Source organism: Podarcis filfolensis, assembly GCF_964270895.1.
Source record: "Podarcis filfolensis genome assembly, chromosome: 6".
Taxonomy (NCBI): domain Eukaryota; kingdom Metazoa; phylum Chordata; class Lepidosauria; order Squamata; family Lacertidae; genus Podarcis; species Podarcis filfolensis.
Genome location: NC_139609.1, coordinates 72,737,901 through 72,762,662, shown reverse-complemented (window position 1 = coordinate 72,762,662; position 24,762 = coordinate 72,737,901). Strand labels below are relative to the sequence as shown.

The window sequence follows — 24,762 nt, the reverse complement described above, 5'->3', positions numbered from 1 at the left end:
CAAACTTCTCTATATCTCCTCAGCAGGCTCTCTCGCGAATCGCTGCCGGGTCCGGGGGGGGGGGTGGCACTTCAACTCTCAAAATTAACTCTTATCCTCCAGCACAATTACTTATACTTGTATCGCCAAATCGTGAAATTAATATCTTTTATCGAAAAGACAATTCTCTCGACCTTAGTTAACTAGTCCTTGCTTTAGATCTTTTACAAGGCGGGGAGGCGGACTTCCTGTTTGCGCCTTCCCCGATCGTACCAAATTCCAAAGAAAATTTCCTTAAAAAGTCCAATTTCCGTACTACTCACGGGTTGTTACTTTTAGGGTCCGATTATTCACAGGAAAAAGTCAGCGCCCTCCGACTATGGCTCGCGGCTTCACTCCCCAGGAGAAGCAGTCGACTCTCAGCACCGCGCCACTCACCCCGTCCCCCGTTCCAAAGCCTTTCAAAAGGCTTCTTCACAGGTCGGGGGGGCGCAAATGGTGCCCGCCGAGTCACCAAGTTCACAGGCTTCCGCGCCTGTGATTTCTAAGGGTCCCCGCGTCGCCACAGCGGCAAGACCCCACTCCTGAAGAGCCGATTCTCTCCGGAGCTCGGAGGGAATCCGCCATTAGCCGTTCGCGCTAACCCGGAAGTCCAGAAAAAAAAAAGTTTTTATTAGGGGAAATTCACACTGAAATGCTGTCAAATTTTCATGTGATTGTCTTTTTTAAAAAAATGCAAATTAATTGCTGCACAGTTGTGGAGAACTGAATTTAAGTTTGGAAAAATGAGAAACTGAGAGACCTGCTATTGACAGATACTTCCATCCTTACTCTGAAGTGTAAACTCAACCCTGTCCATGACAATCTTCATGAAGTATGGTCCACTATAGCTTTGGTCAAGCTAGATGGAATCATTCTTGAGCAAAGTTTGAAATCCATTCTTCTTATAGGTAACTTCATTAAATGTTTCACGGCCAAAGCAATCCAGAGTGGGAGGAGGAAGGAAAACCCAAAGTTGAGGCACCACAAAACCCAAATCCGTGCTGGGCTTGTGGTGGAAGCAGGGGGCATTTCACCATTTGTTTTCCCTTATTTATGCCTAAATATGACAGGAACTATTAATTTAGCCTTCCTGCGGGGACAGTCCCGATACACAGTGTTGTAATTCCACATTTCACAATAGTCCCTTGACACCTGAGTGGGATACTGGATCGGACAATGTTGGCACTTCTGCAGCCCAGAAAACCCCAGGATGTCTTAAGCCCTTTTGAAGACTGCCTCTTCAAAATGGATGCTGTTGAGTCCCTGTATATATTGATTGAACTGTAGCTGGAGAAAATGGGGGAGTAGGGGAAGGCGCATTGCTGTTTTTTGAGTTTCCAAAGCTGATCTCTTTTTCTTTTCTTTTCTTTTCCCAGGCCATCCTTTCCATCTCCCCGCCACCCTTTTAATTTTTTTTGCCTGTTATTTCCTTGTAAGTAACAGCACCGCAATCTTCGCCTGCCTTTCCTTTCAGTGCAGTCAGTCCCAGGCAATTAGCTGCTACAATCCCACCAGAGGGCTTGCAGATATCAGCACTCTCAAAGGCGAGGCGGATGCTTTTCAAAGCCGCTGTCGTCGTCAGAGGGGAAGAAAACAGGAGTGAAATTTCTGGCCTACTTGCCTGACAAGTAGAAATATGAAACAAACCTGAATCTTAACAACCTCGTAACTTTTTTTCATCTCTCCTTCGATGTCGGGATGTCAAAGACAACCACGAGGGTCCTGTTAATTGGCGCAGGCTCCACCAGCCGAACCTCCTCCTCTTCCTTCCTAGTTATTAGTGCTGCAGAAAGAAAAAATGCAGTCTTCAATTGCCTCAGCCACATAATACAAACCTGGTTGTGAAATATGTGGCGTTCGAAATCTGTCTTGGTTGTAAGGATACATGATTTCCATATTAAGATGCCCTCTGTATATTTTAACATCCCTCCTTAAGGCCAACCTGACAGACAGCTCTGCAAACAATCCCGGGGACATTGGCTAATTGTACTAATCCGATTCAAATGAGCTTCTTTCTTTCCCACTTACCTCAGTGTGTTTCATCTACTTTTTAATTGGGTCACTGTTAAGTAGGCAACTTCAGACAAATTCTTCTGACAGACTTGCAGTCCATGTGAGTTTTCACCATCACGTTGGATCAAAGACATCGTCCCTGGAAAAGGGCTGGGGTTTTCTAACCAAGAGGCACTCATTTTGCTTGCCTGCACTGCCCAGCCTCCTGATATATGCTCTGCCACTTAGACTGCAATCTCACACGGATTTACTTGGGAGTGAACTCAATGGGAACATTTCTGAGCAGGCAAGCATAGGGTTGCACTGTTGGTGGCAGAGATAGGGCGAAGCTGTTTTATTAATGCTTTAGGCTGCAGTCCTAATGTTGGTGGCTCGTTGGCAGGGCTGGACAGGTGAGTCTGCTGCCTCATCCACAGCATGCAAAATGGCCAGGGCAGAAGGTGGTAGCGGCACAGTGATCAGAGCCAGCTCTGCCAGTCTCTCTCTTCCCCATTAAAACATCCCATTTCCATTGCCCCAGCCAGTGGTATAAAACATCTGGAGGGCACGGGGCTAGGGAAGACTGACCTAGCTGAATTCAGGCAATCTTAAGTTTTTCCTGTACCCATTTGGTGTTTACATCTGAAACGCATAGGACCCCAAACTAATTTCCTTTAGGAACTTACTGGCACCAAGCAGCAATATTAGCAAAGGGTAGCAACGGAGCTATTACAAATTTGCTAGTTAGGCTTTTCCCTTCATTAGGGAGAGAGGCTTATTGAGGCTGCTGGCCTTTAGCAAAGATGCCTGGCATTTCCAGAAGGGGAACGCTCAGCTTTTGTGTGCAATTTGCATGAGACAATACAGAATGCAATTTGTGTGAGACAAATCAGGGAACAGAATAAAAACTGGAAATGAATCCAAGCAGCTTTCGGTTGCAGGTTTTTCTGGGCACATCCAATGTGTGTGCTAGTGAAGCAAGAGAAGCAACAAACTTAGCTAACAGCCCCCAAGAAAAACTCCTGTGCTGTGCACTGTGCACTTGATGTTTAGATAGTAGAATGCAAATGAAAGCAATTCCAGAATTTGTTGTGACCAGCAGTCCTTACATCGAGCTGCAGCAGAGAAGGGCCATAATCCACTGCTAAGAAACTAGGCTCCTTTATCCACCTGCTCTAACCTGACCAAGCATCCGTTATTGCGTCAGGCTGCAGAAGCGAAGAGATGGAATGCAGGGCTGCTCCACTGGCGCATCTCAAAGACTAGCAGTGTTTTGTGTCTTAGAACCATAGAATTGTAGAGTTGGAAGCCCCCTGAGGGTCATCTAGTCCAACCTCCTGCAATGCAGGAATCTCAGCTAAAGCATCCATGACAGATGGCCATCCAACCTCTGCTTAAAAACCTCCAAAAAAGGAGGTTTTGACCTTTCCCACCCCAGCTGCCAATGCCATTCAAATAACTTTTAACTAAGAAATTGAGCCTGTGTTTTCTTATTTCCTCCTTCCTCACAACTTATTTTCCTTTTATGTTGTGGCTTTTTATATTGTAATCCTGAGGACAAGGACTATCCTCTCTCTTTTTTTAGTGATTTGTAAGTTGCTCTGGGAGTCTCTTTTTGGCTAACGAGCAGGAAACACACACACTTTAGTTAGTGGCTTTTCAGTTAATAGACATTAGTTTTTCTAGCAATTCAATTGTGTTCTTTCTCCCTTTCTGCAGAGACATTAATGATGATAGAAGGGGCTTAGGATATATAAACCTAGGTTTAAAGAATATAGCTTTGTGGCTAAGTATTAGTGATGGCTTCAAAAAAACTTCTTTTTCTCTCTCTCTCTCCCCTCCCCCCCTTTCAATTTTACCACAGGCTCTCAGAGTATTTTCACATGATTGAAGTTGTCCTCAAATTGACGCCACATGGAGACACTCTGGGATTGATTTTGTGCAGTGTATATTCAGTAAACATACCGCAAATGAACAGGAAAATATTGGTTGGATGGTGGGCGAGTGGCAAAGTCTGCTCCATAAAAATTGAATTTCAACCGTGCGCAAATACCCCCCTGTGACCACACACAAATTGCAGCTGCAGGCAGCATCTGTCGATGTAAGGAATGGACAAGCAAAAAAACCACAAAATAAAGCTGTTTCAGTTCACAAAACTTTCAATGTCTCATCATTTCCCGATTTCCTTTGAGAACTGTTTGAGTTTATGTCTGGTCTGATTAAAATTTTTTTAGTATGCTTTCTGCATGATCTGTTAGAGAAGGGTTGAGGAACCTGCAACCCTCCAGATGTTGCTAGATTAAAACTCCCACCATCCCTGAGCCTTGGCAATGCTGGCTGGGGCTGATGGGAGTTGGAATCTGAAAACATCTGGAGGTCCACAGGTTCATCATTCCTGCGCTAAATGTGGATATCACATGGCAATACAGAGTTAACCAAATGCAATTCCCCTCCCCCATGTATAACTGACCATTGTTAGACCATTGTTAGACTAGAAACTATTTGTGACAATGGCTTAATACATGAACTCATCATAGAATCATAGAATTGTAGAGTTAGAAGGGACCCAGAGGGTCATTAGTCCAGCAGGAATCTCAACTAAAGCATCCATGACAGATGGCCATCCAACCTCTAATTAAAAACCTCCAAGGAAGGAGAGCCCACCACCTCTTGTCGGAATCCGTTCCACTGTCTAACAGCTCTTACTGTCAGAAAGTTCTTACTGTTGTTTATTCGGAATCTCCTTTCTTGTAACTTGAATCCATTGGTTCACATCGTACCCTCCAGAGCAGGAGAAATCAAGCTTGCTCCATCTTCCATGTGACAACCAGACCCATTTTCATTTTTCCACTTTTATGTAGTTATTGTTCCAGAAGAGGGGTGGTAAACCCCCTAGATATTTGTTGGACGGCACCACTCATTAGGCCAAGCCACCATGAGCAAGGACGTTGGGATCTATGGTCCTGAAACACTGGAAAGTCTACAGTTTCCTCAACTAGAATCATTGATTTCAAGGGTTGTGCTCTGAGTAAAACTGGAATGCTACCTGTCATATTGGGGGGGGGGGGCTCTGTCAAATCATACAAAAGAAGGTCCCTTTTAATTCTACTGGATCTGACTTTTACCCAGACCCCACAAAAAGCAGAGTGTGTAAGTGAATACACATGTGTGTTTGTGAATGTGTGCTTTCTCTCTCCATGTGTCAGGCAGAGTGACCCGGGGGAGGGGAAGAGAGGCAGCCAGAGGTCTGGCCCCATTGCACTCTCTCAAATTTCTAAACATGCCCATGGGCCCATAAAGATTAGCAATGTAGATAGTCCCTTTTTTGGTCAAGGATCTTAGACAAATTTCTATCCCTGATTTGCCTTTGAGGTTACTGAAAGTTCATGTGTTTCCATCCCAAGTTAAATAGGCCCAGGCAAGGTTTCAACCTCTAAACCTGTCATATTGGTCAGGTGAACAGCTTTCTCTCCCTATCGTACCCACAACCATTTAATTTAAAGAGTAGATCCTGTTGCTTTTGGAAGGGCACCATCCTGATCAGAATGTGTTCTCAGTTCTGTGTTCAGTTCACAGCTGTTATGCAAACTACACTCCCTCTCTGTTCTTGATTAGGATTCCTAGATTGGGGGGCACTCGCATATTGCCAGATAAAGAAATGCATCACTCCAGAGAAATAGGATGGGTGGGACGAAGGAGGATACATATTTGTGTGAAATATGCATGTGCTAAACAATATTTATAAATGGTCCCTGGGATTTATATAGAAATACAGCACATTTCATCATAGTGGGGAAGTCTGGGACCACATCACCCGTGTGCCTGCTCAGTCTGCTACCCAAGGGCTAATGATGGTTGGGCCATTTCCGCGTCTTATGATTCTTCTTTAAACCAGACCTGGGCTGGACAGCCCTTCAAATGGAGGACTACTTCAAACAGAGGACTGCCTTCTGTAAAGTAGGGTGCATGGCACCCTAGCTTAGATTTCCGTTGTCCCGTTTTGAAAAGGCCTCACCAAGAACAAATGCACCCAGAAAAAATGCAGGAAATGGGTCTTTTTTTGCTCCACAAAACTCTTGACACAATTGTCATTCCTCATGTGCATGCAGGAAGTACCCGTGACGTTGATTGGTTGAGTGTGTCAAAACCGTTCCTAATAGGCGTAATTAGCAAGCAGCTCGTGATCCTTAATTTAGATTGATGGGGTGCTGTCATGGAATATTAGGATTACAATTGACCTACCTTGACAAGCTGTCCCTTTAACACTGTGCTCACCTGAAAGATTTACTGAACATTTGATTAACAATTGAATCTTGACATACTTGTTCAGGTAAGCACACCAGAGTCTTTATCTCATCCTCTGTGTAAGGTGGATTTGATTCACAAAAAGGTTCCTCCTATCATGGTGATTCCCCCCCACTATTATATCTCATGGTAGAGATCTTGCTTACTGGTTTTCATTACCCATGAGTCTTGTGCTCCCTGTACTTCTAGACTGAGCCCCTTATTGCTATCAGCTCTCAACCAAACCCTCTTTACTGAGTCAGCCCAAATTTACTCTCTAGTCTGAACTCCCTGTGGACTCACTAGCATCTACATGCAAACTGGAGTGCAAAGCAGAGGTCTCGGTGCCTAACCTCTCTTGTAATTTAATGGCTTTTAGGAAACCGTGCAGTTGGGATGGAGAGACAAAAATAAAATCAGAGTCATCATCTTCTACTCTTCTGTTTTCCCCCTTATATGGTAGCTTCCTATGTCTCTGACTGGTGGACTGCAAGTCTAAGGACATAGGAAACTGCATTGCACTGAGTCAGATCACTGGGTTCATCTAGCTGAGTATTGTCTACACTGAGTGGTAGCACACTGTCCAGGATTACAGACAGAGGTCTCTCCCAGTCCTCCTTGGAGATGCCATGAATTGAACCTGAGACCTTCTACCTGCAAAGCAGATGTTTTACCACTGAGCTATAGCCCTTCATCCATCACCTGAGAAGAACAAGTTACTTAAACCAAGGAAGCAGCCAAGAATAACCTATTGGCTTCTTGCACCACATGGTCCCAGCTTTTCTTGTAGCTGCAACATTACCCTTGACCTTCTGCAATGTAAGTTCTGAAGCACAGCAGAGAGCAAACAAGTAGCTCTATTCTCTGGCCAAGCTATCATGGCAATGCAGAGAATACAGCCTCTAAATCCTACTGTTTGGGTTCCTAGACCTAGACTGATCCATGCAGCTTTACACAAAGAGCAGAAGCTCCTTTTTTATCATCTCTTCCCAATATGGCAAAAGATAGCACCCCTCCTCCCATGGAGTGGGAAGGGAATACCATAGCTGTCAAGTGTCCCTTATTTGAAGGGACAGTCCCTTATTCCAGCGCCATGTCCCGCTGCTGTCCCTTATTGATAGATGTCCCTTAAATGTCCCTTAAATGATGTCCCTTAAATTTCAAAGGAAGCAGCTCCTCTCCCTCCCTCCCTGCCGGCCAGGGAGGAGGGAGGCTCCAACTGTGTTGCTTGGCTGTGTTGCTCACCCAATAAGAAGTCTAAGAATGACTGGGGGGTGGAGCTTGCATGCCTTGTGTGTGGCTAGTTAATGCAAGCTGAGGGGGTTTTTGAATGCTGGGCGCCATTTTGTTGCACGTGCTGCTGCAAACTTTGCAGTGCAAAGCCAGGCTGGGGAGCCATCTTAAGTTGAGGCTGCATAGGCCTTGTGGTGCATGTGATTCAGATTCTATTCAGTTGAACCTCTGGTTACAAAGTTGGTTGGACAGTGTTCTCGAAGCTACCAGCATGAGTTTGACCAGACTGCAGGAGAACAGGAAGACTGGAGTGCCTGGAACAGGTGAGGCTGCAGGTCCCTTATTTTGGCTGCTGGTCCCTTATTTTCAAATCTGTAAGTTGACAGCTATGGGGAATACAACCTTGGAAGAACTTGGGTGTAAAAATCATAGCATGGAAGCTAAAATCACTGGAATCTTCCACCAAATTTTTGTGTGGAAAACTTGGCTAATGTATCCTTATGCTAACTATATACCCATATAGAGGCATTACTACTGTCCTGGCTCCTGGCAGATGAAGAGCAACCCCTAAACAGGATGCACAAAGGTGGTCTGTAATTGATTCTGCCCCACTTTCTCACAGATGCTTTGAAAGTGCCCTTAACCACAGCAGGATCTGGGGCTCTTCCTTTCCATTCTACAACCAACAACCAACAAACACACCTTTCATTCACTAGACCCAGCTGTAAAAGACCTCAAGCCCTGGCATGAGTGAATGAACTCCAAAAGAAGTGGGAAGCCAGCAGATCAGCTTGTGAGTACAAATTAGTTCTGTGTTTATTATTAAATAGCATGTTGTGTAGCTGATGTCTGGGGGTCCCAGTTACTCTCTTATTCTCTTGCCACATGTCTTTTTAAACCACACACTTTCCTTTCTAAGTGTCATCTCTAAAAACCATCAGGATGCAGCAGATGATGCCAGAAATAGTCATGCTTTTGTAAATCCAGCAAACCAAGAAGTGATTTTTTTAAAAAAAACTGGCTTTATTGAGTACATTACACAAGCCCTAGCAAAAACTGGCCTCTCTTCTAATGGCTCTATCATTTGTATTCCTTACCCAGCTCCAAATCCTCGTCAGCGTTGCTACAGATTCTGGTAGGCGCCTATTTATTTCCTTGCAATAATCTTAAAACTGTTTAACCCCCTCACGTCTATCCCAAAAGCAATCCCTGAAAGCATTTGCATAGGAAGAGTGTATATCAGACTGACTTCTTCCAGAGATTCTTCTTACTGCTATTCCTTCATAGCCGGATTGTCATCTTGACAGTTTTCCCTTCACCATCTGCATGCCTGTCTTTCACTCCCCTTGTCCCTCTGGTCACATAATCCCCCATCCCGCCAGTGAATGATGGATGAGACAGGTTCGAGCTCAACTCCAGGCTGCCAGGAGCCTTGAAGTGAAGAAGGAAAAACTATGAAAATGCCTCCCTCACTCAGAGCCAATGTGCACCTTACATGATAAACCCAAATGATGTGCTGGCAAACACTGCCGAGTGTGAACAGGAGAGGCCTTTCTTTAGACATCGTAGTGGAACATTCAATGCTCATGTTCTGGGGAGCTGCGATTAGGGATGGGTAGATTTGACAGTTCATGTTTCTCCCCATTTTGTATTTTTCCATGCTTACGTCCAGCTTTTCACATTTCCACATCAGTATGCGGAATTTTTGTTTTAAAGTAGCCATCGTGAAAATTCAAATTTATCCTAATATATGCACAATTTTGTATGCAACTTTGCCTAACATGCATGGTTTTGTGATTTCTCTGATATATTTTGTATTTTTCTCTGATATTTTTTCATGAATATATGCATTTTTATGCACATTTTACTGGGGTATATTTCTGTACACATTGCTTCACTGGAGTCCTGAACTACAAAATTCAGAGAATTGTGGATTTCGAAGGATATGTGTTTCAGTTTGCAAAGTGATTTTTTTTAAAGTGCTCATTAGGTACTTTTGCATTTAAAAGCAAACTGGGGGCTTATCTACAATTACATTTTGCCCCACTTTTTCCAGGCACAGATCTGTGTCCAAGTGCCTCCCCGTTTTTGTCCCGAAGCTTTCCCTGCAAAAACCCACTCTTTGAAGTGCAACAAAGAACTCTGTTCCTTTGAATGATGAGTGTCACCTACAGGGAGCCAACTGTGCATTCCTGGTCTCCTGTTTTCTCCATGTTCGAACACCATGTTTTACTGATTTTCTTTTTCTTTTCCTTTTCCTTTTCCTTTTCCTTTTCCTTTTCCTTTTCCTTTTCCTTTTCCTTTTCCTTTTCCTTTTCCTTTTCCTTTTCCTTTTCCTTTTCCTTTTCCTTTTCCTTTTCCTTTTCCTTTTCCTTTTCCTTTTCCTTTTCCTTTTCCTTTCTTTTCTTTTCTTTACAAAAATGTTTTAACGGTTTTCCTCCATGGCAATGCCTGTGGATTTAAACCATTTATCCCTACCCATGCTCAAATGTTCTGTTGTACTCACACGACCAGCTAGCAAGTATCTTCCATCTTCCTGAAAAGCCGAAAAATGTTTGGGATAGGTATCTGATCATAACTACCATGTTTGCACATTTTTTTACTATTTTAAGCAAAATTGGCTGGACAGTACAGGAGGTTAATAAAAAACTATGCTTGAAACCCCCAAAATTCTGTGCCCCTGAAGGACCAGGTGTGCAGCCTGGGTGTCATTTTGGACTCACAGCTGTCCATGGAGGCACAGGTGAATTCTGTATCCAGGGCAGCTGTCTACCAGCTCCATCTGGTATGCAGGCTGAGACCCTACCTGCCCGCGGACTGTCTCGCCAGAGTGGTGCATGCTCTAGTTATCTCTCGCTTGGACTACTGCAATGCGCTCTATGTGGGGCTACCTTTGAAGGTGAACCGGAAATTACAACTAATCCAGAATGTGGCAGCTAGACTGGTGACTGGGAGCAGCCGCCGAGACCATATAACACCGGTCTTGGAAGACCTACATTGGCTCCCAGTACATTTCCGAGCACAATTCAAAGTGTTGGTGTTGACCTTTAAAGCCCTAAACGGCCTTGGCCCAGTATACCTGAAGGAGCGTCTCCACCCCCATCATTCTGCCCGGACGCTGAGGTCCAGCACCAAGGGCCTTCTGGCGGTTCCCTCGCTGCAAGAAGCAAAGTTTCAGGGAACCAGGCAGAGGGCCTTTTCGGTAGTGGTACCCACCCTGTGGAACGCCCTCCCATCAGATGTCAAACAGATAAATAACTACCTGACATTTAGAAGCCATCTGAAGGCAGCCCTGTTCAGGGAAGTTTTTATGTGTGACATTTTAATGTACGTATTTTTAATCTTTGTTGGAAGCTGCCCAGAGTGGCTGGGTAAGCCTAGCCAGATGGGCGGGGTACAAATAAATTATTATTATTATTATTATTATTATTATTATTATTATTATTATTATAATAAAAATTCCTGCACAACTGTACCTTCTACATCTGTTTATCCTAGTCTTTCCCCATTGTTTCTATTGGAGCCAAAGCATATATACCATCATAACATGTGGTAAAATTGCTCTCCCAAAGACCATTAACCAGCAGGTCTCCAGAATTTCACACAGAGATTTTGCCTGGTCCTATCTGGAGACATCAGGGATTTAACCTGGGACTTTCTGAATGCTCTACAGCCCTTTTCAATACATGCTTTTTTCCTCACAGAAGACAGAGTGCAACCTGGAGGAAGAAGGAACAATTCATCCATGGGCACTTGGTGCTGAAATACAGATAACAAGGATGGGTGTCCGTTCCATGTCACTCCCTACTCCACAGGTTCAAACTCAGATCCCCATGATCCAGCTACTGCAGAGGCAATTAGTGTTGGAACTGGGCAAAAGGTTAGTAAAGCAGAGGCTGGGAAGGGCAAATGGGCAGAATAAATCAGCTCATTGCCCTCGAGGAAAGCTAAAGATCACTCTCACGCTGGATGCAGAATGTTGGCTGTCATTTACGTTGTAAATATATGGAAATGTGTGAAAATCTACTGTTTGATCTGAAAACATGCCCTTTTAACAAATGCATCCCTTGCAGAGAGAAAACAAGTAGTGCTGTTTCGGATAGCACTGTAATAACGACAACACATATACTAATAAGACGCCCACACATCCAAGCACACACATCCCCAAAATGTGCAGATGCTTTTATGACACTTACCAAGCTCTGACACACTTGGTTTCTCTAATGTTTGAAGATTTAGAATTCACAGATTTGCAGAAGTATTACACCATGGCCAGAAATGGGAGATGGTGCCATGTTAGGAAACATCATGGGATTGGACAAGACAGATACAACCTTTGTATTTTGTAAGTGGTTTAACCAGCCTCCTTGGTCAGAGTGGCGTAATATCTAAAGTGGTTCTTTTGATTTTAAATTTAAACCATCTGTTTATGGTAAGGGTGCTGTTGATCAGGGTCAATTCATATTTTTGTTGTAAATATTATCTATGAGTGAACCTTCAGTGAAAGAGAAAAAAAGGGTAGATTGTCACACATCTTTTCCCTTGAATGACATTTGGGACAGAGGAAGGGTGTGGCTCCTGACAGGTCATGGATACAGGCTGTGATCACATTCTCAGTTTTCTGGTTGATACTTCAATTCCTTACCCAATTCACACACAAAAAAATCCAAAACTCAAAACATTGTAGTACAGTAATACCTTGTTAGGTTCATGTTGTGTCTTTTCGGCTTGCAAATGCGGCAAACCCGGAAATGTATACTTCAGGGTTTTACCACATGCGTGAACTGCTCTAACCCACTGTGCGCATGCACAGAAGCAGTGCTCTAGTTACGGACTTTTCGGGGTGCGAATGGCACCCCAGAATGGACTGAGTCTGTAACTAGAGGTACCACTGTACTGTCAAGGAGTTGTTCAAGGCAGCCCTGGTTCATCCTTGATTGCATTGGGTCCACAAGTTGGAGTGGTCCAGGCTATTAAAAAAAAGAGCAGTCCAATGGTGAGGAGAGGAAGAATTAGGCTGCCTGCATCTCCTTCTTCCCCCACCATGTATAATCAGGGGTTTAACCCTAATTAAACATGTACAAAGCCCCTGATTTGGATTAAGGCCTGGATCCAGGTCAGATTGAGTCAGTCTCAAATTATCTTAGGTTGAATTGGGGCTGTTCTGAACAACTGGATTGGGCCCTGAATCAGACTACAAGGGGCATGCAGAGCCCTTGTATTTAGTATTATATGGATAGCGTCATGATGCTGTTTCATCACTAGGTGGCACTGGACTTAGTTGTATCTACCCAGATACAAGTGTTTCTTGTTGATCTTATGTTCTTTGTTAAAATTATTGTCCAGCTTTCTGACTGACACTCTCTCTTGAATCCTGGTGAATCCTGGAAGACCTGCTCCCTGCCTCGCAGGTCCTTTTCTATATGGACTGGGAGGGCAGGGCCCTGGCTGACTCCAGCTATGAAAGCTGAGGCTGCTGAAGAGGCTGTTTCTCAGTGCGGACCCAGGTCACTGAGGCTGAGCTTCCACAGCTGCCTCCCGCCATGTACCACCCTTGGCAGCAACAGCAGCAGATATACTATATTCTAAGCTTATGATAATATTTTATTCTCTTGCTAATTATAGTGCTTTAAATGTGCATTTTATATTTTACTTCCTTTACGTTTTCTTTTGAAAATTTTAAGAATTTTTTAAAACTTTGCTGTGTCAAATGTGCATTCTGTAGTTGACCTCCTTTGTAATGTTTTTATTTTGAAATCTTTAAGATAATAGTTTCCTGTTAATTATGTTGCTTTGAATGTATACTTTATATTTGACTTTCTTCAGTAATGTTTTATTCTAGATGGTTTTATCTGATGTTTTAATGTAGGTTACTTAGAGTTTTTTTCTTAAAAATATATAGTGGTGTAGAAATGAAATGAATAATAATATAAGTAGGAGTGGTGAGTGTTAAAACCAGGCATTTCCTTTCGCCATTTCAGAAATTTTCTCTGCTGGCTAATTCAGGACCATTGAAGTCAAGTAAAAGCAAAGAAATGAAAATCTGTCTCCCTTCAAAAGCAGCCCTGTGTCTGAATGGTGGTAATTGGTCCAAATGTCACCATTGCACAGGCCTAAGGTGACGTGATGTCTCTTGGTTCCATTGTGAGTATGAAAGGCAACACATTATTTCTAGGTAAATGAACAGCTGCATTTATCCATTCACAAAATGGCAGTTCCTCTCCTTTTACCTCCTACTGCTGCCATTTCTAGAGACCTATAAACCAGGGCAATCAGTTGCTGTCATGGACCAGCTGGATGCAGGGGAGAGTTGAGAAGCACCCGCTGAGGAACTCCTAAGGGAACTCAAAGAGAAGAAGGCTCAGAGCCAGGGGAGTGGTGGTGGAATGATGATGGATAGTCAGAGGGAGAAGAGGAAGCAGACTGGGAGGAGGAGGTGTTGGAAGCTGAAGAGGTAACAGGGTTTAGTGAGCAGAAAGAGGCTGTGGCAGAGAGCAGTCCAGAATCAGAGAGAGAAATGGAGGCTGGAGAGGAGGGGGCCAAGAGGCAGCAATGAGTCGGGCTGGTGAGGAAACCAGGCATTCTCCCCCTTCTGCTGAGACCAGCTCTCCTCCCTGCTGGTCTCCCAGGATCAGAAGAGGGCAGAGCAAAAAGACAGGCAAGACGAAGGAGCCTCAGATTGCTTGGGAAGGAACCGGGGGAGGAGGAGACTTAGGGAGCCATGGGAAGGTGGGGAATCTTCAATCCTCACAGCTGCCTCATTGGGGCAAGGACTACGCGAACAAGTTGCTGTGCTCAATAGGCCTGGTTTCCTGAGCTGAAGCCCTGTGACTTATTGCTAACCTGCTCCTGGCACCTACTCCTGGCAGTTGTTGTTGTTTTTAAAAAAATGCATTAAAAATTGCATTTCAATTGTATGCATTTCCCCCTAAAATACACCTTTTTGTATGCATTATCCCCAATAAATTCTCATTGCAGAACTGCAGAGATGGTCTTATTGCTTTTAGCTTACTGAGTCCATCACGTTTTGTATTTTCTTCCATTTTTATCTCACTGTACGCTGCTTTGGTAGCTTATGGCTGTGAAGCAGTTTACAGCTCTGCACAATAAATAAATACCTACAAAGACTGCCTCCAAAAAAACTGATAGAAGTGTGAAATCTGGTGGATAACTGCATTCTGGCCCAGGAATTAGTCTGGAAGTTGCAAATCAGGTCAGCTCACTTGAAAGTGTGGACTGAACAAAAATTTCCAACACTATTTCCAACAAAGGCATCATTTCTTTTCAGGCACCAGAGGCTGGTGCTAGTAGTAGCTGAGCAAAGTGCAAAGGATTCACAGCCGAAGAGCTACTCCTCTGAATAAGCTGATGATCCATCACTGGGTTTGCAAAATAAATAGCTATCTCTTTGTAATTTCCTGTATAAATGCCAGCAGCTGTGGGAATGCTGAACTTTCCTGAGCCCTTTAATCACATTTCCTTTTTAGTCACTGGCGCTGATGTGTGTAGGTGCCATGAATATATTCCCCGCTGTCAGCATGGAGACAGAGCAGAAAGACCCCTTGTTTGTTTGTCCAGATATTCATATGCATCTGAGCCAATGTATGATCTAATTGACAGATCTTCAGTTGAGGGGGCCGGAGGTGGATCACCCCCAACGGCATTTGCGCTACTCTTTCTTTCCGAGAAGGAAAGGCGACAAGAAGCTGTGTTGGGTTTGGTGGGTCACAGTTGCGCAGGCAGTGCTACCATCAAGCTTTAAGCATCCCTGGATATTGCCCCAGTGCAGTAATTGTAGGGAGCCTTTTTCTGGCCAAGATCCACATTCCCTTTGGGCAACCATGGGGTGGGGGGTGGGGAGCCAAGCAACAGCCAGTGTGCAGGAACATCTCCCCCCCTTTTGCTGAACATGGTAGGAGCTGGGGTGCTCTTCCAAGTGTTGCCACTCACTAGGCTTTTCTCCCTCTCAGTAGTGAAAGCAGTGCACTTCTGCAACCTGAGGTGGGTGCTTCACCTTGTGTCATGGGTAAGCTGGCTCTGACGTCCTCTTCTTTTGCAAGCCAGTACTAATTTCCCCTTCCTTCCTTCCTTCCTTCGTCTTCCCCTTCCTTCCCTTTTATTCCAGATTTTTGTCCTTCTCCTTTCCAGTGGAACTGTCCACATCTACCCCATTTAATTGTTTCCCAGGGAAGATCAGCAAATTCACTACACACACACCAGCAAGCACACACCACCACAGCAAAGTATCTATGTGTTGTGTGCTGCTAATATTTGAGCTGGGTGATTTTATTCCTATATTTTCATTGTCTGGAAAGGCTGTAATTTGGAAACACACATATGATCCTTTGTGGCCATGGTCCCATGAATGCCTACTCATATACAAAAAAAGAAGGTGGTTCAAGATATCAAAATATTTCCTTCTATAGCTATTCCTATGTTATATCGTGTGTTTTTTTTTCACATGAGTATGAATTTCTCCATCGGGAATAACATTAGAATGAGGATGGTATATATAAGCAGCCTGCTGCTCTGTGATCAGCTTTGAGCAAACAAAGGGGGAGGGAGAAAAGATGTTAGCATAATGTGTGTCTTGCCACATTTTTACAGAAAAGTGGTCTTTCATATCCCTTGGAATGAGGCAGCATAAAAACCTAAACAAAAACACATTTTCTCTCTCCTTTTATTTCCTCTTGTTCCTTTCCTTTCTCCAGCCTCCTGACTACTGCCCATCTAGCATCTCTTTGATCGCGCTCAGCTTCACTCATATTTCTCTATCTTGCCTCTTTTGCTATAGGGAGAGGCATCTATTCTGTTCATGCATTTTTCAGCTGCTTTATTACCATCAGTTCAGTGACAGGATCACCTTTCTCCTCCTCCTCCTCCTTCCACCACTCTGCCCTCGCCCCCCAGTTCTGGGTTCGTTAGTCACATGAGTGGCACTGGCAATTACGACAAGCCCACTCAGTATTCCACTGGCCACTTTGCTCCTTGCCCGCTCCCACTGGTCACCCCTTCTGTGCCTGCTTTGCGTTTGCGGAGCAATCGTTACATTAAAAAACGAAGCCCTGCCTGCCAGTTCCTATTCCTGGAAAGCAAGAGTGACAGCTCAAGTGCAGCTTGGTTTGGAGGCAGAGCAGTGAAACACGGTCCCTCTTTCCCCTTGGTGCTACAGCAGATGCGCCAGCTGTCATGTCAGAAATGTCCCGGGTCCTGAGCTGCAAGGTGCATGCTGGGATTCTACATTGCTGAGCATTTAGAAGCACTGAAGAGGGTCGCTAGAGAACTTTGCTGAGTGGGCCCCCTCCGTTTCATTAAATCCCAAGCATTCTTGAAAATGCGACGCTTTGACGTGTTCATAAATGCAGGATCCAAATGATAAGCTTCTGCTGCTGTGCCGTGCGTGCGAACACAGCCAGGTATTGTGGCTTGGTGAATGCAGTCCCAGGTCCCCGCTGTCAGTATTTTGTTGGAGGGATTCAGGAGCAAGCCATAACTTTAGCTTTGCACAATTAAAGTGGATTAGGGCTCTCTGTCACCCTGGTGCAACAAATTAAGGTTTGCTTGCTTGCTTGTTTTGTCAAATCTTTTTTATTAAGTTTCACATTGCAAATTTAAATTTAATCATTAAACATCAACATCATCATTTAGGATTCCCTGAAACATTCGACTCCCCTCTGCTCTTCCATGGTTACCACTATCAATCTTTCTTCAACTGCTTCTCTTATTTTCTCTATTTTTCTTAAATAATCAATTTTTACCATAATTTTTAGTACATTGCAAGCGTTACTCAATGCTTGTTCGTTTATTTTGAAATGGCTTTTGGCAGTCAGGAAAGCGATGGGAGAAAGTACTGAAAAGTGTGAGGTAAATGAATAACGGGGCAGGGAAACTGTGTAAACAACATGGAAGCAAATTAGGATGAATGTTCATTATCATATAATCTCCCCACAAACAAAGAACAGATATAGCCTAACTGTAGAGATGTTCTCTTTATGTGCCAGTATAGTAAAACACTGGTTCTTTTCTGTGGCATTCTGGGAAACTTTTCCTAGCTACTTCTGAACCTTAAAATCTTTCTCTGCTTCTCTCTCTCATACACACTGTGTAAAGATGTGCCAGGCACACACACAAATTCCATTCTTTGCATTCCACTCTTTTTTCACTCAGGTCACATTAAGTTTACAATGATCTGGTTTCCTTCAGTGTATAATTAATTAGTTGTTCTGTTTTCCTTCAGTGTATAATTAATTATTTGTTTTTATATTCTGATCATAACATTAGTAATTGATTTAGACATAATATAACCAATCATAAATCTAGGTGGATTAAAAGCTTAGATACTTGTCTAAGGTCCATTAGCAAAAGACCCTTTGAAGAATTGGAGATTAATGGATTTTGGGTAACCCCTCCTTATACCTATGTTAACCAATAAGGAACTAGCCTCTTTGTTTGTATTTTAACCAATCAGCCACTAACATATGAGTGGCCATGCTTTTGGAAGATTCAATAAAAAGAGAGACACAGATGAGTTTCAGGCACGCACGCACTCTCTCTCAAGAGGCAGCCTTGGAGCTCAGCTGGGGATCTCAAAAACACCATCCACTTGTTTGCCTTGATTCGAACGCAACTCAACATCTGGTGACCCCGACGTGATTTCGACGAAGTAAGGTACCAGGTCCCTTGCAGAGCTAGGAAAACCTCATACTTACCCGACTGGAAAAAAGTCTCAGCGCGCTATTTCATAAGTATGGGAGGGAATCTGACGAAAGGTCAGAAAGCTCACGCAAATGAATTATTTAAATTAGTCAAGCAAAAGGGGGATGGTGTTCAAATTTCCTTAAAAGAAATTGAACAAATGTTAATGGAAATAACGTTCCAATGTCCATTTTACGCAGACAAAGGGTCTCTGGACATAGAGACCTGGCAAAAAATTGGAAAAACGCTTTTTTCTGAGCCAAGGGCTCCGATCGATTGCTTGCTTACTTGGCAAAAATGTGCAAATGCTATTGGTAAATTGGGATTGTCGTCTTCTTTACTTTCTACACCCCTTGCTTCCGCACCTAATCCTCCCCCGTACCCACAAATCTTGCCTCCATTGACTTCACCCCCCTCCTTTCCCCCTCAGCTCGAAGCAGCTCCGTGTCAGATTACTACAATCCCCCTCTCTCCCCCCTCTCTGCCTGCGTCTCCTCTGCCTGCAGAAGCTGCATCTCAGCCTGTCGTTTTTCCTTCTCTCCCCCCGGTGCATTCCAATGTTCCAAATGTTTCTGGGGTCGTCCGTGCAGGAATTTCTGAAGCCAGGCAGGAAGGTCTTTTATCTTTAGAGGAACAGTCTGCATGGTCTGGGGAAATGCCGTCACTTTTCCCTTTCACTTATCAGCCTATCCCAGGGACAGCACAGCAACAGGTATTTCATGAGAAGCTTCCATATTCCATAATGAAGGAATTCAGGAAGGCTATCTCTGACTCAGGTCTGAAATCTTCATATGTCATGGGAATGCTGGAATGTATTTCAACTTCTTATGTCATGTGTCCTAATGATTGGAAAGATCTTATGCATATGATTTTATCCCCTGCACAATATGTGGTTTTTGAAAGTGAATTTAAACATAGTGCGATAGCTCTGGCTGATCCAATGCATACAGCAAGTCAAATTTTTGGATCTGCCCCATTCGATAGCTTGGCTGCACAAGCATTATTGTCAGCTTCGCATTTCAGCCGCACTGCGACCTGTGTCCAGCGCGCCATTCGTAAAGTCCCTGTCTCAGGGCAGCCTCTGAACTCCTTTGTAAATGTTAAGCAGCAACACTCAGAGCCTTACCATCAATTTATTGATAGATTAAAAGAATCAATCTCTAGACAGATAGATAATGAAACAGCTCAGAATGAGTTGATGAAAAAATTAGCCTTTGAGAATGCTAATACTGATTCTAAGAAGGTGTTACAATCTGTCATAAGTCGTTCAAAATATAGTCTTGCAGATATGATACAATCATGTACAGAAATAGGGAGTCAATCTCATGCTATGTCTTTACTTGCCACTGCAATCCAAACTAATAGCAGGCCAACAGGTAATTGTTTCAATTGCAAGCGCCCTGGGCATTTTGCTAAGCAGTGCAGGGCGCCTGGCGGAGGTGCGAATAAAAATACTACTGCAAATACTACTACCAGACCTTCAAAAAAATGTCCAAAGTGTGGAAAAGGGTATCATTGGGCAAATCAATGTAGGTCTCAGGGAAACTCCTTAGGGGCCCAACTCTCAGGCCCGGAAAATTAGAGAGTTCCCCACCCTTAGTTTCTGCTGTTGCAAAAGTTTCTAAAATTGTGCCTTTTGAATTTGCTATTGATTTGATCAATCAAGAGGCCAAAGGCACTGCTTTACCTGGTGAAATTGTGATCATGCCTAGCCAAATGGCAGGTCCACTCCCTTCTACAGTCACAGGTTTAATTTTGCCTAAATTTTCTGCGGCAAAACAAGGAATCCAGGTTATTCCAGGTGTTTTAAATCGTGACTATGTGGGCACCATTATGATTCAATTTTGGAGCCATATGCCAATGCAGTTAACTAAGGGTGAGTCTTGGGCACAATTGGTAATGCTTCCTTCTCCACCTAATGTTGTCTCTGCTATTGATAGTAATTTGTGCGAGCTCTCTTCTTCTATTTCCTCACAGCTTTTGGCTGTGACACAGAGAATTGGACGACAAAAACTTCTTCGTAAGTATAAAATCAATGGAAAAATTATAGAAGGCTTGATTGACACAGGTGCTGACGTTTCTGTCATTTCCAGTAAGTGTTGGGACCCCACATGGCCCTTAGAATCTGCTCCTACAGTGTGGGGTGTGGGTGGTAACCAGACTTCTTGTAAAAGCGCACAGTGGCTACCTGTCTCTCTGCCAGACAGCTCTGAAATTATTGCATACATTCAGCCCTGTGTGCTAAACATCCACCTCAATTTGTGGGGAAGAGATTTATTGCAACAATTAAATGCTACCATCCAATTAAATGAGTAAGCATGCTCTTCCCCTCAGCTGGAAATCTACTAACCCTGTATGGATAGAGCAATGGCCTCTTACTGGGGAACGATTAATTGCCTTAAAACAATTGGTCAATCAGCAATTACTGGCTGACCATATTGAACCTTCAGTTAGTCCTTATAATACTCCAGTTTTTGTTATTAAAAAGAAATCAGGAAAATGGAGATTATTGCATGATTTAAGGCACATAAATAAAATCCTTGAACCCATGGGGCCTTTGCAATGTGGTCTTCCCAATCCAAATGTGATTCCACATTCTTATCAATTGGCTATAATAGATTTGCAAGATTGTTTCTTCTCTATCCCCCTACAGGAGAAAGATCGTAGATATTTTGCTTTTACTGTACCAGTAATTAATAATTGTCAACCAACTGAGAGATATCAGTGGAAAGTTCTCCCTCAAGGAATGTTAAACTCCCCTACCATGTGTCAATATTATGTTAATCAAGCCCTTAAGCCTTTCCGTCTTCAGTATCCACACCTTGCTGTTTAAGCCGCTTGTCTATCATATTGCCTGAAAAGCATCATCTATTTCACAATCGATATAGTCGCAATATTGAATTGTCTGATGATTGTGATGACCTTGTCTCTCTTCCCAGTAGGACTGAATATATCTCTTTAGCTGTTTCTCTCTTAGGTGTTCCAGGATTGGCTGCACGTAATAGCAGAAATATTAACTCTCTAGCTTGTTCTGCAGCAAAAGCCCTGAATTTTACTTCTCAAGCACTTCACCTTCTCAACACAGAGCAAGCTGAACTTCACAATGGTTTATTCAAAAACAGAGCTGCTATCGACTACCTTCTTATGCTTCATCATTATGGCTGTGAGAAAGTCGCAGATATGTGCTGTTTTAACATCACTGACAATTCCAACGCCGTTCAACGTCAAATTTCTCATTTGCAAAATCTTACCCATCATATTAAACAGGACATTGGGTTCTCTGGTTTCTGGGATTCTATTTTTCAGTGGTTCACTGGCTGGTTGCCTAATTTAACTTGGCTTCGTAGTCTTTTTTATTATGCCATAATAATTGTATGTATATTAATTTTGTTCTTTTGCTTCCTCCAATGCATTCCTAGCCTTACAAATCTTTTTTCTCGCCTTTTCTCTCCACCTCAGCCACCTAGTGCTCTCCTCGCTGACTATTATTCGAAATGGCAACGCCAATAATAAACAAAAAGGGGAAATGTGGGTAGAATTATTTTGGGATTTACTGGCAAACCAATAATCCTGAAAGTACTCATGCCCCATCCACCCTCGCAGTATTATTTTGGGATTCGATGGCAAACCACTGATCCCAAAGCACTGCTGCTTTATTTTGCTTCATTCAACAAGTTGCCTTATTTCGCAAATAAGAAAAAAAAGGAGGAGATGTAGAGATGTTCTCTTTATGTGCCAGTATAGTAAAACACTGGTTCTTTTCTGTGGCATTCTGGGAAACTTTTCCTAGCTACTTCTGAACCTTAAAATCTTTCTCTGCTTCTCTCTCTCATACACACTGTGTAAAGATGTGCCAGGCACACACACAAATTCCATTCTTTGCATTCCACTCTTTTTTCACTCAGGTCACATTAAGTTTACAATGATCTGGTTTCCTTCAGTGTATAATTAATTAGTTGTTCTGTTTTCCTTCAGTGTATAATTAATTATTTGTTTTTATATTCTGATCATAACATTAGTAATTGATTTAGACATAATATAACCAATCATAAATCTAGGTGGATTAAAAGCTTAGATACTTGTCTAAGGTCCATTAGCAAAAGACCCTTTGAAGAATTGGAGATTAATGGATTTTGGGTAACCCCTCCTTATACCTATGTTAACCAATAAGGAACTAGCCTCTTTGTTTGTATTTTAACCAATCAGCCACTAACATATGAGTGGCCATGCTTTTGGAAGATTCAATAAAAAGAGAGACACAGATGAGTTTCAGGCACGCACGCACTCTCTCTCAAGAGGCAGCCTTGGAGCTCAGCTGGGGATCTCAAAAACACCATCCACTTGTTTGCCTTGATTCGAACGCAACTCAACACCTAACCTCCCTGCAAACTTTGTCCAAGCAGATTATGTCAGGGAACTGCTATCAGTGCTGGAGGGAGAGAGCAAAAGCCAGAGGGATTCCAGAGAGCGTCCAGGGATCGGGAGAAGCAGCCCATCTTCTGGGGAAGAGAATCAGCGTAGCACCAGTGGAGAAGGGGGGCAGATGGGGGAAGCGGCGAGGCGGTCCCATGACTCCTTGCCTGGGACCAGCGGGGAGAGTAGGGGTCCTCCGTTGCCCACGCCCTCCTTGCGCCCACTCACGGATTCTGCCAGCGACTGAGTCAGCCACGGGTGAGTGGCGTCCGGACAGATAAAGTTTATTTTGGCAGCCCAGCCAGGTGTTTGCACCCAGCCAGGGAGATAGTTGCCTGCTTGCGCACGAGCAACCCCTTAGAAACCATTACAGATTATGATGAATGTTCAGTTAAACAGGTTGTCTGGAGGAGCTAACAGGAAGAAGGCTAAGGCTATAGGTTTATCAAACCTTTAAATGTCCAGTCAAATCCTGAATAATGAGCTTTGCTCAGGTTAGTGGATCATGCTGTGGTCAGGCTTATGCTAAAAAAAATGTATATCTATATTTAATTGGAATGTATTTCTAAGCTTTAAGCTGGTTTTGCACCTCACTAGCCTTTGAATTATAAATGAATAAATAAATAAATAATAGATTCAGGTAGGTAGCCGTGTTGGTCTCATGCAGTCGAAATAAATAAATAAAATTGTCCAGTAGCATCTTAGAGACCAACTAAGTTTGTTCTGAGTATTAGCTTTCATATCTGAAGAGGTGTGCATGCACACGAAAGCTTATACCCAGAACAAACTTAGTTGGTCTCTAAGGTGCTACTGGAGAATTTTTTTATTTAAATAAATAACATTAACATTCAGCTACTGGAGACTTAATTCTGATCAAGCACATATTTCTTGGGACAATCATATTCACAGGTTATACCAGGGGATGGGGAGATGAGCCACCGCTATGCTGGCACAATGCTTCCTATACGCAATGCATACCGTACCCAGGAGGGGAGCACATATAGCATAGAAAATCCACAACCAATGAAGAATGATACAACTCTGCCAGTGTCTTTGGAAACACTGTCAGAAATCACCGAAGAGGGACCATGCTCCTTTTCTGAAAATCTTCCTATTACTTTGCATGCCAGAAACAGAAGATGTTGCAGAAAGCTGCTGCCCGAGTCTCCTATATCCACCACTGTCTCTTCCTCCTGCTCATTGGGATTCTCAGCTTCATGTAGTTCTCTGAATCTCACCCTTACAGTCTATTAGCCCCCCCCCGCCCCCTGGCCTAATTATGATTTATTACCTGCACTGTGCGACACAGGCAAGGAAAACAACTTCCAGGCTGGCACGATGCTCTGGTTTTTTCCACCCCATATCCCTTGCGTTCAGTTATTAATTCTGAGTAATTTATTTTGATGAAACCAAGAGTGACTCCCCACGCCTTTAACCTTTGGTATAAGTCACCTCCATGAGAACACAATTGGGGGGAAGTATAAGTGGGACCCTGTAAGAAACTAGCAAGTGGGTCCTCACCTCCTAGGAAGCGTGTTCCTACCTACGACCCTGCTTTCCTGTGCCAAACTTCAATTCAGTTAAGCTTTTGTTTGTACATGCGCTGTCATCTGCTGAGGGACACTGAGTCCAGTATTAGAGAGAGTAATTATTACACGATTGTGGCGTTTGCCAGTTATTTTGAAAATGTCTGTACAGGGGGAGAGAAAGAGTTAATAGGTAGACCAATAGAAAAGCCAGAGGCGGAGCCTACCTGTTTATAAAAGGGCTTAGCCTGAGGTTTAGTAAGTTGGTTGGTTGGTTGGTTGGTTGGTTGGGAAAAGGCAGCTGGGAAAGCAGTTGGCAGACAGATAGAAATAGAGAGACAGTTAGTGCAGTTGGTTCTTGTGTGAGGGGAGGTAAAAGAGTTAGAGACAGAATAAAATAAGACTAAGAGGGTAAAGGGTAACAGCGTTTCAAATGCATTTAAAGTTTATTTGTGTTTGCAATAAACTACAATCTTCAGTGTTAACTTAAGAACCTGACTGAGACTAAGTGATCTACTGGGGAGGACCTGGTTGGTGGCAGCGGATTAGTGGTGTACGGGTCACTAGTCCGTGAGATGACCAGGGGATCCGTACGAGC

General features: G+C 43.4%; 1 long non-coding RNA gene across 1 annotated transcript; it reads right to left on the bottom strand.

Annotated features, from left to right (window-relative positions):
• Positions 1-632: 632 nt before the first annotated feature.
• On the bottom strand, positions 633-24,762 carry LOC310764874. Its single transcript, XR_014549305.1, has 2 exons — positions 24,392-24,762; positions 633-1,804 (listed from the first exon to the last, which is right to left on the bottom strand). It is a non-coding gene; the product is annotated as an uncharacterized lncRNA (long non-coding RNA).